The sequence below is a fragment of the Somniosus microcephalus genome, chromosome 4 (assembly GCF_052327205.1).
Source record: "Somniosus microcephalus isolate GS21.2 chromosome 4, FLI_Smic_1.0, whole genome shotgun sequence".
Classification (NCBI taxonomy): Eukaryota; Metazoa; Chordata; class Chondrichthyes; order Squaliformes; family Somniosidae; genus Somniosus; species Somniosus microcephalus.
Window position 1 is genome coordinate 103449896 of NC_140990.1, and position 18692 is coordinate 103468587.

General features: G+C 46.7%; 1 pseudogene; it reads left to right on the top strand.

Moving 5' to 3' along the window:
• Positions 1-18692, top strand: part of LOC147119634 (uncharacterized) — a 90124-nt pseudogene that overhangs the window by 51177 nt on the left and 20255 nt on the right.

Genomic DNA, 18692 nt, shown 5'->3' on the forward strand with positions numbered 1-18692 from the left:
CCAACCTACTCAACCATTCCTCATACGTCAACCCCCTCATCTCTGGAATCAACCGAATGAACCTTCTCTGAACCTCCTCGAGAGCAAGTATATCTTTTCTTAAATATGGAAACCAAAACTGCACGCAGTATTCCAGGTGTGGCCTCATGAATACCCTGTATAACTGCAGCAAGGCTTCCCTGTTTTTATACTCCATGCCCCTTGCAATAAAAGGCAAGATTCCATTAGCCTTCCTGATCACCTGCTGCACCTGCATACTAACTTTTTGTGTTTCATGCACCAGGACCCCCAGATCCCTTTGTACTGTAGCACTTTGCAGCTTCTCTCCATTTAGATAATAACTTGCTCTTTGATTTTTTCTGCCAAAGTGCATAACCTCACACTTTCCAACATTATATTGCATCTGCCAAATCTCTGCCCACTCACTTTGTCAGGGTTGGGGAGCCACGGGGCTGTGTAGATATGGGGCCGTGCTCGCCGGGCAAGGTAGGTTCTGGACCCAAGTGCAGAAACCAGGCTAGAGGCAGGTATACAATCTTAAGGAACAGTACTTTATTCATTACTTAACTAGATTCATACAAGGAACACAACAATAAACATAGAACTCGAGACAGGAACACCACATCATACATAGAACTCGAGAGAAGAACAATATACATAGAACTCGAGACAAGTTACAAAACGGCTAGTCAAGAATAGGAAACTCAGGACAGCTTCCATGAGGCAACATACTTGTCCATACTGAGCTGGGATAAGCTTACCACAAGCGCAACCAGCTTGCCGAGACGAGACTCGAGACAAGCTATCACGAGGGGCTGCCGCAGGGGTAACAGGCTTCTCAATAGAGCTCAAGACAAGCGCCAGCATGGCAACACACCAGTCCAGTCCAGCACCTTATCAAGACTAAGAAACAAGGACACAGAGTTAGTTACATCTTAAATACAGAACTCGAGAGAACCATGGCAACCAGCTAGTCAAAGCCAGGAGCCATAGAACGGCGGCTAGTCCCCGGATTCCCTGGTTAGGACTGAGCAAGGAAGGGAGCAACCACAGAACTTATATACCAAGAAAACCAGGTGCAACCCATGAACGGCTAACAGGCCATTAAGAATTAACACAGGAGGCTAGGAACAATTAACAAAAGGCTAGAGCCAAAACAAGTGAAGGTGCCATCTAGAGGCTAGAGAAGGAACTGACTGGCACCGTCACAGGACCACCCCCCCAGGAACGGCTCCTGACGTTCCAAACACGGGGCTCGAGAGACACAGGGGGGCTCGAGAGACACAGGGGGGCTCGAGAGACACAGGGGGGCTCGAGAGACACGGGGGGCTTGAGAGACACCGGGGTCTCGAGAGACACAGGGGGACTCGAGAGACACAGGGGGACTCGAGAGACAACAGGGCTCGAGAGACAACAGGGCTCGAGAGACAACAGGGCTCGAGAGACAACAGAGCTCGAGAGACAACAGGGCTCGAGAGACAACAGGGCTCGAGAGACAACAGGGCTCGAAAAGACACAGGGCTCGAAAAGACACAGGGCTCGAAAAGACACAGGCCTCGAAAAGACACAGGGCTCGAAAAGACACAGGGCTCGAAAAGACACAGGGCTCGAAAAGACACAGGGCTCGAAAAGACACAGGGCTCGAAAAGACACAGGCCTCGAAAAGACACAGGGCTCGAAAAGACACAGGGCTCGAAAAGACACAGGGCTCAAAAAGACACTGGGCTCGAAAAGACACTGGGCTCGAAAATACACTGGGCTCGAAATACATTGGGCTCGAAATACACTGGGCTCGAAATACACTGGGCTCAAAATACACTGGGCTCGAAATACACTGGGCTCGAAATACACTGGGCGCTAATACACTGGGCGCTAATACACTGGGCGCTAATACATTGGGCGCTAATACACAGGGCGCTAATACACAGGGCGCTAATACACAGGGCGAATCTTCTTAGCTTTTCAAGCAATGATATTCCCCATTCCAACTGTTCACAAACTGCAGATGTTCAGAAATCTCAAGACAGAATCATCCTCTTCATCCACTAGCGGCAGAGACATGTCGTGGCGATCATATGACCAAAATCTTGGTAAGCAACGGAGCCATCGTTTCTCCAGAGTTAGCACGCTCAATGGATTATATTCCGAAGGGATGCAAGAAGGGCAAAGACTCGAGAATCTAACTTGTCCAGGAGAGCTTGAGAATTTAATTGTCCAGGAGAACTCGAAAGTATCTTATCCAGGAGAGCTCGAAAGTTATTTGTCCAGAAGAACTCGAAAGTATGTTATCCAGGAGAGCTCGAAAGTTTAACTTGTCCAGGAGAATAGCAAAACACAACGGGGTCTTCTTCCTAGGGAACTCGAGAATTAAACACAGAAACACAGGGGGGAGTCATTTGCCCCAGAGAACTTGAAAACTTAATTTGCCCAAGAGAACTTGAAAACCTAACTTTTCTAGGAGAACTTGAAATCTTAATTTGCCCAGGAGAACTTGAAAACTTAATTTTTCTAGGAGAACTTGAAATCTTAACTTGCCCAGGAGAACTTGAAAACTTAACTTTTCTAGGAGAACTTGAAAGCTTAATTTGCCCAGGAGACTTGAGAGTTCACTCGAAAATTTCACTCTATGAAGGCCCAGGAAAATTGAGAATTGCTTGGGGTTTAACACAGTAGAGGCCCAGGAAGCTTGAGAATTTACTTGGGGGTCTAACAGTAGAGGCCCAAGGAGCTTGAGAGTTGACTTGGGGGTCTAACAGTAGAGGCCCAAGAAGCTTGAGGGGTAGCCTTGAAAATTTAACACAACGAAGGCCCATGAAAGTTTACTCGAAATTTTAACACAATGAAGGCCCAAGAGACTAGAAAGTTCACTCGAAAATTTAACACTAGGAGGCTCGAAAATTCACTCAAAAATTTAACACAAGACTTGAAAGTACACTTGAAAACTTAACACAGTGGGGGTCTCCTTCCTAGGAGAACCGCATATTGCCCAAGAGAACTCGAAAATTAACTCGAGAGTTTATATTGCCCAAGAGAACTCGAAAATTAACTCGAGAGTTTCAAACCTTAGCCGGTTGGTTTCTACTGGGTCCATGTATGGCTCAGTCCTACTGTCAGGGTTGGGGAGCCACGGGACCGTGTAGATACGGGGCCGTGCTCGCCGGGCAAGGTAGGTTCTGGACCCAAGTGCAGAAACCAGGCTAGAGGCAGGTATACAATCTTAAGGAACAGTACTTTATTCATTACTTAACTAGATTCATACAAGGAACACAACAATAAACATAGAACTCGAGACAGGAACACCACATCATACATAGAACTCGAGAGAAGAACAATATACATAGAACTCGAGACAAGTTACAAAATGGCTAGTCAAGAATAGGAAACTCAGGACAGCTTCCATGAGGCAACATACTTGTCCATACTGAGCTGGGATAAGCTTACCACAAGCGCAACCAGCTTGCCGAGACGAGACTCAAGACAAGCTATCACGAGGGGCTGCCGCAGGGGTAACAGGCTTCTCAATAGAGCTCAAGACAAGTGCCAGCATGGCAACACGCCAGTCCAGTCCAGCACCTTATCAAGACTAAGAAACAAGGACACAGAGTTAGTTACATCTTAAATACAGAACTCGAGAGAACCATGGCAACCAGCTAGTCAAAGCCAGGAGCCATAGAACGGCGGCTAGTCCCTGGATTCCCCGGTTAGGACTGAGCAAGGAAGGGAGCAACCACAGAACTTATATACCAAGAAAACCAGGTGCAACCCATGAACGGCTAACAGGCCGTTAAGAATTAACACAGGAGGTTAGGAACAATTAACAGAAGGCTAGAGCCAAAACAAGTGAAGGTGCCATCTAGAGGCTAGAGAAGGAACTGACTGGCACCGTCACACACTTAGCCTGTCTATGTCCTTTTGCATGTTTTTTATGTCCTCCTCACTCACTGCTTTCCCTCTCATCTTTGTATCGTCGGCAAACTTGGTCTCGGTCCCTTCCTCCAAATCGTTAATATAGATTGTAAAGAGTTGGGATCCCAGCACTGACCCCTGCGGAACACCACTAGTTACTGATTGCCAGCCTGAGAATGAACCATTTATCCCAACTCTTTGTTTTCTGTTAGATAGCCAATCTTCTACCCATGCCAGTATATTACCCCCAATCCCGTGATTTTTTATCTTGATCAGTAATCTTTTGTGTGGACCTTGTCAAATGCCTTTTGGAAGTCCAAATACACTACATCCACTGGTTCCCCTTTATCCACCCTGTATGTTACATCCTCAAAGAATTCGAGCAAATTTGTCAAACATGACTTCCCCTTCGTAAAACCATGCTGAATCTGTCCTATTAAATTATGCTTATCCAAATGCTCTGTTACTGTATCCTTAATAATGGACTCCAACATTTTGCCAACCACAGATATTAGGCTAACTGGTCTATAGTTTCCAACTTTTTGTCTACTTCCCTTCTTAAATAAGGGTGTTACATTATCAGTTTTCCAATCTGCCAGGACCTTTCCGGAGTCCAGGGAGTTCTGGAAAATGATCACCAATGCATCCACAATCCCTACCATCACTTCTCTCAAGACCCTAGGATGTAGGCCATCAGGTCCGGGGGATTTATCCACCTTAAGTCCCATTATTTTACTGAGTACCATCTCCTTAGTGATTTTAATCGTGTTTAGCTCCTCCCCCCCCCCATTGCCCCCTGTTTGTCCAGTGTTGGGATATTTTTAGTGTGCTCTACTGTAAAGACTGATACAAAATATTTGTTCAGCATCTTTGCCATCTCCATGTTCCCCACCACTAGTTTCCCAGTCCCATCCTCTAAGGGGCCAATGTTCACTTTAGCCACCCTTTTTCTTTTTATATAGCTGTAGAAACTCTTGCTATCTGTTTTTATATTTTTTGCTAGTTTACTTTCATAATCTATCTTCCCTTTCTTAATTAATCTTTTAGTTGTTGTTTGCTGACTTTTAAATGCTTCCCAATCTTCTATGTTTCTATGTAAGTCACACACTATCCTGACTTGGGCATATATTGCCATTCCTACATTGTTGCTGGGTGAAAAACCTGGAACAGAGGCCAGTTTTGGGTGGAGCAGAGAGCGGCGGTACAGTGAGTACTTAAACTCACTTTCACGGGCTTTTTTACAGAGGCTTACCAATCTTACAGACCAGTGGTGCTGTTCTGGAGCCACGTCATGATTCAAAATGTGATGCGGGCAAGAGGAAGCAGCTGATTGGGTGAGTACGGCCAGGTGAATTTTTATACTACTTTATAGTTTGATAGATAACATTAATAGTTTATTAAATTTAGAAGGTCTTAATTTTTGTGGTTATACTTGCTAAGATCTGTGTTGTGTATCGGGGAGTGCTAGTAACCAAGGGCCCTTGAGGATATCATTTAATTGTAGTTTAATTAGTGGTATTGATTTGATTTAAATTAAATTAAATTAATTAAAGGGTAAGTCATAACAGAGCCAAGAGTGGGAGAGGCTGATTTAAACAGAGCTCCAAGAGCGGGAGAGGCTGATTTAAAAAGAGGGTGTCGGGAGCAGCAGGAGAGTAGTGAGTTTTTAAACTCACTTTTGCGGGCTTTTTCTCAAAGGCCGGTCAATCTCTCAGACTGGTGGTGGCGTTCCAGAGCCATGCCACAATTCCAAAAGTGACGCGGGCAAGAGGAAGCAAAGGATTGGGTGAGTACGGCCAGGTGAGTATTTATACTACTCTGTAGTTTGACAGTTAAGGCTAATAGTTTATAACGTTTAGAAGGTCTTAATTTTTGTTGTTATAGTTTCAAAGGTCTCTGTTGTGTATCGGGGAGTGCTAATAACCAAGGGCCCTTGAGTATATCATTTAATTGTAGTGTAATTGGTGGTATTGATTTGATTTGTTAATTTATATTAATTGAAGGGTAAGTCATGGCAGCACAGCTCGGCACCGTGGCATGCTCCTCCTGCACTATGTAGGAAATCAGGGACACTTCCGGTGTCTCTGATGACTATGTGTGCGGGAAGTGTATCCAGCTGCAGCTACTGGCAGGCCGCATTGCGGCGCTGGAGCTGCGAATGGATACATACTGGAGCATTTGCGATGCTGAGGACATCATAGATATCACATTTAATCAGTTGGTCACACCGCAGGTAAAGGTTGCACAGGCAGGAAGGGAATGGGTGACCGCCAGGCAGAGTAGTAGGCACAGGCAGGAAGTGCAGGGGTCCCCTGTGGCCATCCCCCTCTCAAACAGATATACCACTTTGGATATTGTTGAGGGAGATGGCTTATCGGGGAAAGGCAGCAGTAGCCAACTTCCTGGCACCATGGGTGGTTCTGCTGCATAGGACGGGAGGAAAAAGAGTGGGAGAGCTATAGTAATAGGGGATTCTATTGTAAGGGGAATGGATAGGCGTTTCTGCGGCCGCAAACGAGACTCCAGGATGGTATGCTGCCTCCCTGGTGCAAGGGTCAAGGATGTCTCAGAGCGGCTACAGGGCATTCTGGAGTGGGAGGGTGAACAGCCAGTTGTCGTGGTGCATATAGGTACCAACGATGTAGGTAAAAACCAGGATGAGGTCCTAAAAGCTGAATATATGGAGTTAGGAGGTAAATTAAAAAATAGGACCTCAAAGGTAGTAATCTCAGGATTGCTACCAGTGCCACGTGCTAGTCAGTTTAGAAATATAAGGATATTTCAGATGAATACGTGGCTAGAGGAATAGTGCAACGGGGAGGGATTCAAATTCCTAGGACATTGGAACCGACTCTGGGGGAGGTGGGACCAGTATAAACTGGACAGTTTGCACCTGGGCAGGACCGGGACTGATGTCCTAGGGGGAGTGTTTGCTAGTGATGTTGGGGAGGGTTTAAACTAAAATGGCAGGGGGTTGGGAACCTATGCAGGGAGACAGAGGAAAGGAAAACAAGGATAGAAGCAAAAGACAGGAAGGAGAAAAGCAGAAGTGGCAGACAGAGAAATCAAGGGGTTAAATCAAACAGGGTCACAGCAAATAATAATTCTAAAAGGTTTAAGAGTGTTAAAAAAACAAGCCTGAAGGCTTTGTGTCTTAATGCGAGGAGCATTCGTAATAAGGTGGATGAATTAACTGTGCAAATAGATGTAAACAGATATGATATGATTGGGATTATGGAAACATGGCTCCAGGGTGACCAAGGCTGGGAACTCAACATCCAGGAGTATTCAATATTCAGGAAAGACAGGCAAAAAGGAAAAGGAGGTCCGGTAGCATTGCTGGTTATAGAGGAAATTAACACAATAGTAAGGAAGGATATTAGCTCTGATGATGTAGAATCTGTATGGGTAGAGCTGAGAAATACCAAGAGGCAGAAAACGTTAGTGGGAGTTGTATACAGACCCCCAAACAGTAATGCGAAGGTTGGGGATGTCATTAAATGGGAAATTAGAGATGCATGCAATAAGGGCACAACAGTTATCATGGGTGACTTTAATCTATATATAGATTGGGCTAACCAAATTAGTAACAATACTGTGGAGGAGGAATTCCTGGAGTGCATACGGGATGGTTTCCTGGACCAATATGTTGAGGAACCAACGAGAGATCAGGCCATCTTAGACTGGGTATTATGTAATGAGAAACGATAAATTAGCAATCTTGTTATGCAAGGCTCCTTGGAGCTGAGCGATCATACTATGATGGAATTCTTCATTAAGATGGAAAGTGAAGTATTTGACTCAGAGACTAGGGTCCTGAATTTAAATAAAGGAAACTATAATGCTATGTGGCGCGAGTTGGGTAGGATGGATTGAGGAATGTTACTTAAATGGTTGATGGTGGATAGGCAATGGCAAACAATTAAAGATCGTATGGATGAACTACAGAATTTGTTCATCCCTGTTTGGCATAAAAATAAAACAAAAAAGGTGACTCAGCCATGGCTAACAAGGGAAATTAGGGATACCATAAGATCCAAGGAGAGGACATATAAATTGGCCAGAAAAAGCAGCAAACCTGAGGTTTGGGAGCAGTTTAGGATTCAGCAAAGGAGGACAAAGGGATTAATTATGAAGGGGAAAATAGAGTATGAGAGTAAGCTTTCAGGGAACATAAAAACTGACCGTAAAAGCTTCTATAGATATGTGAAGAGAAAAAGATCGGTGAAGTCAAGCGTAGGTCCCTTGCAGTCAGAATCAAGGGAATTTAAAATGGGGAACAAAGAAATGGCAGGCCAATTAAATACATACTTTGGTTCTATCTTCACAAAGGAGGACACAAATAAACTCCCAGAGATGTCGGGGAACATAGGGTCTAATGAGAGGGAGGAACTGAAAGAAATCAGTATTTGTAGGGAAATGGTGTTAAGGAAATTGAAGGGATTGAAGGCTGATAAATTGCCAGGGCCTGATAATCTACATCCTAGGTTACTTAAGGAAGTGGCCCTAGAAATAGTAGATGCATTGCTGGGGCTGGGCATCTTCCAAAATTCTATAGACTCTGGAACAGTTCCCATGGATTGGAGGGTAGCTAATGTTACCCCACTATTCAAAATAGGTGCTAGAGAGAAAACGGGGAATTATAGACCGGTAAGCCTGAAATCGGTAGTGGGGAAAATGCTAGAGTCCATTATAAAAGATGTAATAGCAGAGCACTTGAAAAAGAGTGACAGGATCGGACAAAGTCAACATGGGTTTACAAAAGCTAAATCTTGCTTGACTAATCTACTGGAATTTTTTGAGGGTATAACTGGTAGAATAGATAAGGGAGAACCAGTGGATGTGGTGTATTTGGACTTTCAGAAGGCTTTCGATGAGGTCCTGCATAAGAGATTAGCATGTAAAGTTAAAGCACATGGGATTGGGATGCAAAGTACTGACTTGGATAGAGAACTGGTTAATAGAAACATAGAAACATAGAAGATAGGAGCAGGAGTAGGCCATTCGGCCCCTCGAGCCTGCTCCGCCATTCAATGTGATCATGGCTGATCATCCAAGTTCAGTACCCGGTCCCTGCTTTCTCCCCATACCCCTTGATCCCTTTAGCCTTAAGAAATATATCTAACGCCTTCTTGAATATATTTAATGTATTGGCCTCTACTGCCTTCTGTAGTAGAGAATTCCACGGGTTCACCACTCTCTGGGTGAAGAAATTCCTCCTCATTTCTGTCCTAAAAGGCTTACCCCTTATCCTTAGACTGTGACCCATGGTTCTGGACTCCCCGACCATCGGGAACATCCTCCCTGCATCTAGTTTGTCCAGTCCTGCCAGAATTTTATAAGTTTCAATGAGATCCCCTCTCATTCTTCTAAACTCCAGCCCAATCATCCCAATCTCTCCTCATACGTCATTCCTGCCATCCCAGGTATCAGTCTGGTGAATATTCACTGAACTCCTTCCATGGCAAGAATATCCTTCCTCAGATAAGACGAACAAAACTGCACACAATACTCAAGATGTGGTCTCACCAAGGCCCTGTACAACTGCAGCAAGACATCCTTGTTCCTGTACTCAAACCCTCTTGCTATGAAGGTCAAAATACCATTTGCCTTCTTAACCGCCTGCTGCACCTGCATGCGAACCTTCAGCGACTGGTGCACAAGGACACCCAGGTCTCGTTGCACTTCCCCTTCTCCAAATCTATTGCCATTCAGATAATAATCTGCCTTCCTGTTTTTGCCACCAAAGTGGATAACCTCACATTTATCCACGTTATATTGCACCTGCCATGCTTCAGCCCAATCACACAACCTGTCCAATCATACTGTAGTTTCTCGGCATCCTCCTCACAGCACACACGGCCACCCAGCTTTGCCTCATCTGCAAATTTGGAGATATTACATCTAGTTCCCTTGTCTAGATCATTAATACATATTGTGAATAGCTGGGGTCCAAGGACCGATCCCTGCGGTACACCAACTAGTCACTGCCTGCCACTCAGAAAAAGACCCGTTTATTCCAACTCTTTGCTTTCTATCTGCCAACCAGTTCTCTATCCAACCTTGCCCCCAATCCCATGTGCCTTAACTTTACACGCTAATCTCTTATGTGGGACCTTATTGAAAATCTTCTGAAAGTCCAAATACACCACATCTACTGGTTCTCCCTTATCTATTTTATTAGTTACATCCTCAAAAAATTCCAGTAGATTAGTCAAGCACGATTTACCTTTTGTAAATCCATGTCACTGTTTTCCAAGCGCTCTGCTATTACATCTTTTATAATGGACTCTAGCATTTTCCCCACTACCGATGTCAGGCTTACCGGTCTGTAATTCCCCGTTTTCTCTCTACCACCTTTTTTGAATAGTGGGGTAACATTAGCTACCCTCCAATCCATGGGTACTGTTCCAGATTCCATCGAATTTTGGAAGATGATCAGCAATGCATACACTATTTCTAGGGCCACTTCCTTAAGTACCCTAGGATGTAGATTATCGGGCACTGGGGATTTAATGGCCTTCAATCCCATCAATTTCACTAATACCATTTCCCTACAAATACTGATTTCTTTCAGTTCCTCCCTTTCATCAGACCCTATGTTCCCCAACATCTATGGGAGGTTATTTGTGCCCTCCTTTGTGAAGACAGAACCAAAATATGCATTTAATTGGCCTGCCATTTCTTTGTTCCCCACTATAATTTCCCCTGATTCTGACTGCAAGGGACCTACGCTTGACTTCACCAATCTTTTTCTCTTCACATATCTACAGAAGCTTTTACAGTCAGTTTTTATGTTCCCTGAAAGCTTACTCTCATATTCTATTTTCCTATTAATCCCATTGTCCTCCTTTGTTGAATCCTAAACTGCTCCCAATCCTCTGGATTACTGCTTTTTCTGACCAATTTATATGTCCTCTCCTTGGATCTTATGCTATCCCTAATTTCCCTAGTTAGCCACGGTTGAGTCACCTTTTTTGTTTTATTTTTATGCCAGACTGGGATGAACAATTTCTGTAGTTGATCCATGCGGTCTTTGAATGTTTGCCATTGCCTATTCACCGTCAACCCTTTGAGTGACATTCCCCAATCAATCCTACCCAACTCGCTCCTCAGACCATCGTAGTTTCCTTTATTTAAATTCAGGACCCTAGTCTCTGAGTCAACTACTTCATTCTCCATATTAATGAAGAATTCGATCATATTATGATCGCTCCGACCCAAGGGGCCTCATACAACAAGATTGCTAATTAATCCTTTCTCGTTACATAATACCCAGTCTAAGATGGCCTGATCTCCGGTTGGTTCCTCGACATCTTGGTCCAGGAAACCATCCCGTAAACACTCCAGGAATTCCTCCTCCACAGTATTGTTATTAATTTGGTTAGCCCAATCTATATGTAGATTAAAGTCACCCATGATGACTGCTGTGCCCTTATTGCATGCTTCTCTAATTTCCCTTTTAATGCCATCCCCAACCTCCGCATCACCGTTTGGTGGTCTATATACCACTCCCACTAACGTTTTCTGCCCCTTGGTATTTCTCAGTTCTACCCATACAGATTCCACATCATCAGAGCTAATATCCTTCCTTACAATTGTGTTAATCCCTTCTTTAACCAGCAATGCTACCCCACCTGCCTTTCCTTTTTGCCTATCTTTCCTGAATATTGAATACCCCTGGATGTTGAGTTCCCAGCCTTCGCCACCCTGGAGCCATGTTTCCGTAATCCCAATCAAATCATATTCATTTACCTCTATTTGCGCAGCTAATTCATCCACCTTATTATGAATGCTCCTCGCATTAAGACACAAAGGCCTAGAAATTCATTAAGGCGCTGCCAGCTTTGCGCCCAGTTAACGCCTAAATAGTGATTTTGCGCCAGAAATGAGTTTGCGCAGATATTCAGCGCAGCAGTATTGGCGGCGGTAGCCGTTAGCGCTGCGCCGGCACTGATGATGTCATCGGTGTGCGCAGTGCCCCGGTTCCGCCCCAAAACCGGCCCGATCCCCATATTTAGTTGCGGCCGCCTCCTCCGAAGCGGCCGCAAACAGCGACCAGAAAACGGGGCCGTCCTCCTGCCTTAGTGGGGCGCATTAAAGCGGAAGGTGCAGCCGGCCGCTTTTTTGGCGGCCGCCTGCCCGCACCTCCTTCCCCGGCCTCCTCCAACCCCCCCCCCCGCGGCATTGCCGGCTGCTTTCCACGAGCCCGGCACTTCTCTGTGGTGCCGGGTTCATTTCCCGGCACTATCCAGCGGCGATCTCCCCATTGCAGGCAGCTCCCCCTTAAGAGAAGGAGGAGGCCTGCAGTACCGCAGCTTGCTGCTCCACAGCGGCTGGCGCAGCGGCGCCAAGAACGCTGATATTCAGTGTCAGCGCCCCAAGCGGAGGCGGGCACACCCTGGTATAGCGCTCGGTTCCGAATTGGGGCGCTAACAATGAATATCTGACGATCGCTATAGGTTTCCCGCCCAGCGCTAACTTTTGGGCGCTAGCCAGCTGGCGGGGCCATAGTGAATTTCTAGGCCAAAGCCTTCAGGCTTGTTTTTGTAACGCTCTTAGACCTATTAGAATTATTATTTACTGTGGCCATGTTTGATTCAAACCGTTGATTTCTCTGACTGCCACTTTTGTTTTTTTCCTTCCTATCTTTTGCTTTTATCCTTGTTTCCCTTTCCTCTGTCCCCCTGCTCAGGTTCCCAACCCCCTGCCATTTTAGTTTAAACCCTCCCCCAGAGCACTAGCAAACACTCCCCCTAGGACATCGGTCCCAGCCCTGCCCAGGTGCAAACTGGTCCCACCTCCCCCAGAACCGGTTCCAATGTCCCAGGAATTTGAATCCCTCCCCCTGTCACTATTCCTCTAGCCACGTATTCATCTGAAATAGCCTTCTATTTCTACTCTGACTAACACATGGCACTGGTAGCAATCCTGAGATTACTACCTTTGAAGTTCTGTTTTTTAATTTACCTCCTAACTCCCTATATTCAGCTTTTAGGACCTCATCCCGTTTTTTACCTATGTCGTTGGTACCTATATGCACCACGACAACTGGCTGCTCACCCTCCCCTTCCAAGATATTCTGCAGCCACTCTGAGACATCCTTGACCCTTGCACCAGGGAGGCAACACACCATCCTGGGGTCTCGTTTGCGGCTGCAGAAACGCCTATCTATTCTGGTTGACAGACAGGAAGCAAAGAGTTGGAATAAATGGGTCTTTTTCCGCGTGGTAGGCAGTGACTAGTGGGGTACCGCAGGGATCGGTCCTAGGACCCCAGCTATTCACAATATATATAAATGATCTAAACGAGGGAACTAGATGTAATATCTCCAAGTTTGCAGATGACACAAAGCTGGGTGGGCATGTGTGCTGTGAGGAGGATGCCGAGAAACTCCAGTATGATTTGGAAAGGTTGGGTGATTGGGCAGAAGCATGGCAGATGCAGTATAATGTGGATAAATGCGAGGTTTTCCACTTTGGTGGCAAAAACAGGAAGGCAGATTATTATCTGAATGGCAATAGATTTGGAGAATGGGAAGTGCAACGAGACCTGGGTGTCCTTGTGCACCAGTCGCTGAAGGTAAGCATGCAGGTGCAGCAGGTGGTTAAGAGGGCAAATGGTATGTTGGCCTTCGTAGCGAGAGTGTTTGAGTACAGGAACAAGGATGTCTTGCTGCAGTTGTACAGAGCCTTGGTGAGGCCACACCTTGAGTATTGTGTGCAGTTTTGGTCACCTTATCTGAGGAAGGATGTTCTTGCCATGGAGGGTGTGCAGCGAAGATTCACCAGACTGATACCTGGGATGACAGGAATGATGTATGAGGAGAGATTGGGTCGATTGGGCTTATACTCGCTGGAGTTTAGAAGAATGAGAGGGGATCTCATTGAAACTTATAAAATTCTAACAAGACTAGACAGACTAGATGCAGGAAGGATGTTCCCAATGGCCGGGGAGTCCAGAACCAGGGGTCACAGTCTAAGGATAAAGGGTGAGCCATTTAGGACAGAGATGAGGAGGAATCTCTTCACCCAGAGAGTGGTGAACCTGTGGAATTCTCTACCACAGAAGGCAGTGGAGGCCAATTCATTAAATATATTCAAGAAGATGTTAGATATATTTCTTAAGGCTAAAGGGATCAAGGGGAGAAGGCAGGGACAGGGTACTGAATTTGGATGATCTCATTGAATGGTGGAGCAGGCTCGAGGGGCCGAATGGCCTATTCCTGCTCCTATCCTCTATGTTTCTATGTTTCTATGTTCCCATGTTTCATGCTCCACGGGGAGATTGTGCCCTATTCACACAGGAGGAGCCCAACGCGCAGGTGCAGTGCCTGCTTATATTTGGAACATGAGCAGTGTCATTGTGATCAGCACCAGGCGAGTGCCGGGAGCGGGCCGAGTTGGGAGACGTCGTTTTTGCGCCGATTACATATCAGCGGGGCGCCAGGAGGTAACGCACCCGGCTGGTGAGCTTTATAAGCATCTGGTGTAGGCCGCAAGCCCCGAATGTTAACCTACAGGTTCCACGTTTGCAGCTACAGGGCTTTTTCCTGGGAACAGGCCTGGTTAACGGTGGCCATCTTTGTAAAGAAACGCAGTGTCTTTGTTGGCTGCCAACTTGATTCGCGTGGCCATCTTTGTAAAGGACCCAAACGTGGGCGAGGAGTCAGGGTCCCAGTGAGTGTGGAACTGAACTCAGCCATAGTCAGCTCCAAAAGGGGAGGAGAGAGAGCGGAACCAGTGATTATTGGAACTGAACCCAGCCAGAGTCAGCGCCTTCAGGGGAGGAGATCCAGTGAGTGTAGAACTGAACACAGCCAGCGTCAGCACCTTAACGGGAGGAGAGGGAGGGGAACCAGTAAGTGTAGAACTGAACCCAGCCAGAGTCAGCACTTTCAGGGGAGGAGAGGGAGGGGAACCAGTGAGTGTAAATAGAATCCAGCCAGAGTCAGCACTTTCAGGGGAGGAGAGGGGGAGGAACCAATGAGAGTAGAACTGAACCCAGCCAGAGTCAGCACCTTCGGGGAAGGAGAGGGAGGGGAACAAGTGAGTTTGGAACTGAACCAAGCCAGATTCAGCACCTTCGGGGGAGGAGAACCAGTGAGTGTAGAACTGGAGTCAGCACCTTCAGCGGAGGAGAGGGAGGGGAACCAGTGAGAGTAGAACTGAACCCAGCCAGAGTCAGCACCTTTGGGGAAGGAGAGGGAGGGGAACGAGTGAGAGTAGAACTGAACCCAGCCAGAGTCAGCACCTTCGAGGGAGGAGAACCAGTGAGTGTAGAAGTGAACACAGCCAGAATCAGCACCTTTGGGGGAAGAGAACCAGTGAGTGTAGAAGTGAACACAGCCAGCGATCATACTGGAAACTGGGAGCGGAGGACAAACTATCTTGAGACGTGCGATGTGTTTAGATTTTAGCACAGGGAGGAGGGACAATATGTGGGATGGGGATTTACAGCTTCAGAGGAAGAAGAGAGGAACGAATGTTCCATAGAAACTAGAATTGTCTGTTTTGAATTTCTGTCCTATACTTAAAGTAATGAGTTTTGTAAACTCCTTTTACAGGGTATTAGAAGGGGCAGATTTGCAGATGGGAAACTCAAACCAAACACCATGTCAAGATCTGACAGTCACTCGTTTACTCAGGACCTGAATATCAATGGACTTTGAATGTGGAAGGAGAAATGTTTGTCTGTTCTGTCTGTGGGAAAAGATTTCAAAGATCAGTGTGACTGGAAAAGCACCGAGACACACACACCCGAGTGAGAGTGTTCCAGTGCACTGACTGTGGAAAGAGCTTTAACCAGTTACACAGCCTGAAAAAACATTGCACCATTCACAGCGGGGAGAAACTGTACATGTGTTCTGCATAACGAGGCTTCAACTGATCGTCCAACCTGGAAAGATACAAGGACACCCGCACCATGGAGAAACCGTGGAAATGTGGGGACTGTGGGAAGGGATTCAATTACCCATCTGAGCTGGAAATTCACCATCGCACTCACACTGGGGAGAGGCCATTCACCTGCTCCATGTGTGGGAAGGGATTCACTCAGTCATCCACCCTGCTGAAACACCAATGAGTTCTCACTGGGAAGAGGCTGTTCACCTGCTCCATTTGTGGGAAGGGATTCACTCAGTCATCCAACCTGCTGATACACCAGCAAGTTCACACCGGGGAGAGACTGTTCACCTGCTCTGAGTGTGGGAAGGGATTCCATTCGTCGTCCCACTTGCTGAAACACCAGCGAATTCACATTCGGGAGAGACCGTTCACCTGCTCTGAGTGTGGGAAGGGATTCCCTTCATCATCCAGCCTGCTGATACACCAGCGAGTTCACACTGGGGAGAGGCCGTTCACCTGCTCTGAGTGTGGGAAGGGATTCAATCAGTCATCCAACCTGCTGAAACACTGGGGAGAGAGCGTTCACCTGCTCCATGTGTTTGAAGGGATTCACTCGGTCATGCAACCTTCTGATACACCAGCGAGTTCACACTGGGGAGAGACCATTCACTTGTTCTGTGTGTGGGAAGGGATTAATTCATTCATCCACCCTGCTGACACACCAGCGAGTTCACACTGGGGAGAGGCCGTTCACCTGCTCTGAGTGTGGGAAGGGATTCCCTTCATCATCCAGGCTGCTGAGGCACCAGCGACTTCACACCTGGGAGAGACCGTTCACCTGCTCCGTGTGTGGAAAGGGATTAACTGAGTCATTCCAACTTGTAACTCACCAGCGACTTCACACAGTGGAGAGACTGTTGACTTGCTCTGAGTGGGAAGGGATTCACTGATTCATCCATCCTGCTGCAACATCAGAGAGTTCACACTGGGGAGAGGCCGTTCACCTGCTCCGAGTGTGGGAAGGGATTCACTGATTCATCCAATCTGCTGCAACATCAGCGAGTTCACACTGGGGAGAGGCCGTTCACCTGCTTCGAGAGTGGGAAGTGATTCACTCGGTCATCCCACCTGCTGACTCACCAGCAAGTTCACACTGGGAAGAGGCCGTTCACCTGCTCTGAGTGTGGGAAGGGATTCACTCGGTCATCCCACCTGCTGCAGCACCAGCGAGTTCACACTGGGGAGAGGTCATTCACCTGCTCCGTGTGTGGGAAGAGATTTACTTGTTCATCCAACATACTGAAACACCAGCGAGTTCACAAGTGACTGCAAATTTGGATTCTGCTGTTATTGCTGCTGTTAATTACACCCAGGACTGAATCATGCTCATTCTTACAGTTGAGGATTGTTTCTGCTGATGTTACTAACCCCCAGTAACTGGGCTGGAGTTTAATATTCTGGATATACATCAAATAAATCAGCTTTGCTTTAAAGACATTGTTGTGGATTTTTGTCGTTCCCACCTGAGTGTTTAGCATCACTTGGCTGGAGCTCAGAAAGGACAATCTGGGGGGAGGATCGTACGGTGGGAACAGAACTACAGCCTGGACACAGTCCTTCAGGGCCACACTGAGAGGGGCAAATGGCACTTTGGTCTTTCTCGTCTCTCTTTACTGAAACCAAAGTCACCGTGCAGGTTAATCTTGAGGCCTGTAAGGTCCAGAGGATTTCCACCCAAGGGTGTTTAAAGAGATCGGACGTGTGCTCTGTGAGCCCCTTGCCCATGTCTTCAGTTCAGTCCAGTCATAGAGTCACAGAGTTATACAGCACAGAAAGAGGCCCTTCAGCCCATCGTGTCTGTGCCCCCCATCAAGCCCTATCTATTCTAATCCCATTTTCCAGCACTTGGTCCGTATCCTTGTATGCTATGGCGTTTCAAGTGCTCATGTAAATGCTTCTTGAATGTTGTGAAGTTTCCTGCCTCTACCACCCTTTCAGGCAGTGAGTTCCAGATTCCAACCACCCTCTGGGTGAAAAAGTTTTTCCTCAAATCCCCTCTAAACCTCCTGCCCCTTACCTTGAAACTATACCCCCTGGTTATTGACCCCTCTACTAAGGGGAATAGTTCCTTTCTATCTACCCTATCTATGCCCCTCATAATTTTGTACACCTCAAATCAGGTCCCCCCTCAGCCCTCTCTGCCCGAAGGAAAACAACCCCAGCCTGTCCAGTCTCTCTTCATAGCTGAAGCGCTCCAGCCCAGGTAACATCCTGGTGAATCTCCTCTGCACCCTCTCCAATGCAATCACATCCTTCCTATAGTGTGGCGACCAGAACTGCACACAGTATTCCAGCTGTGGCCTAACTAGCGTTTTGTACAGCTCCATCACAACCTCCCTGCTCTTATATTCTATGCCTCGGCTAATGAAGGCAAGTATCCCATATGCATTTTTAACCACCTTATCTACCTGTCCTGCTGCCTTCAGGGATCTATGTACATGCACACCAAGGTCCCTCTGATCCTCTGTCCTTCCTAGGGTCCTACCATCTCTTGCCTTGTTTTTCCTCCCAAAATGCATCACCTTGTAGGAATTGACGAATTCCTACGAATAACTGAGACCGACACAGGAGAACAATGAAACAGGCCTTTACTCAACGGAGATGCCACGAGGACTGCCTGGGCAGTCACGTGGTTTGCGACGTGACGTCATCGCGTTTGCCCACGTTTTCCTCTGCTCTTAAAGGGGCCACGCCCCATACATGCAAACTCTATATACAAAACACAGTAATGCCTAACACAATGGTACCGGCTTAGGCTGGTGTTAGAACATCGTTAAAGAGAATTATGTACAGTTAGCCAGAGTCATTCAGTGGTTCTGCCACATGCGCCCCCCCCAGAATTCGCTTTAACAGACAAAGTCAAACGGTGAGGGGGTCTGA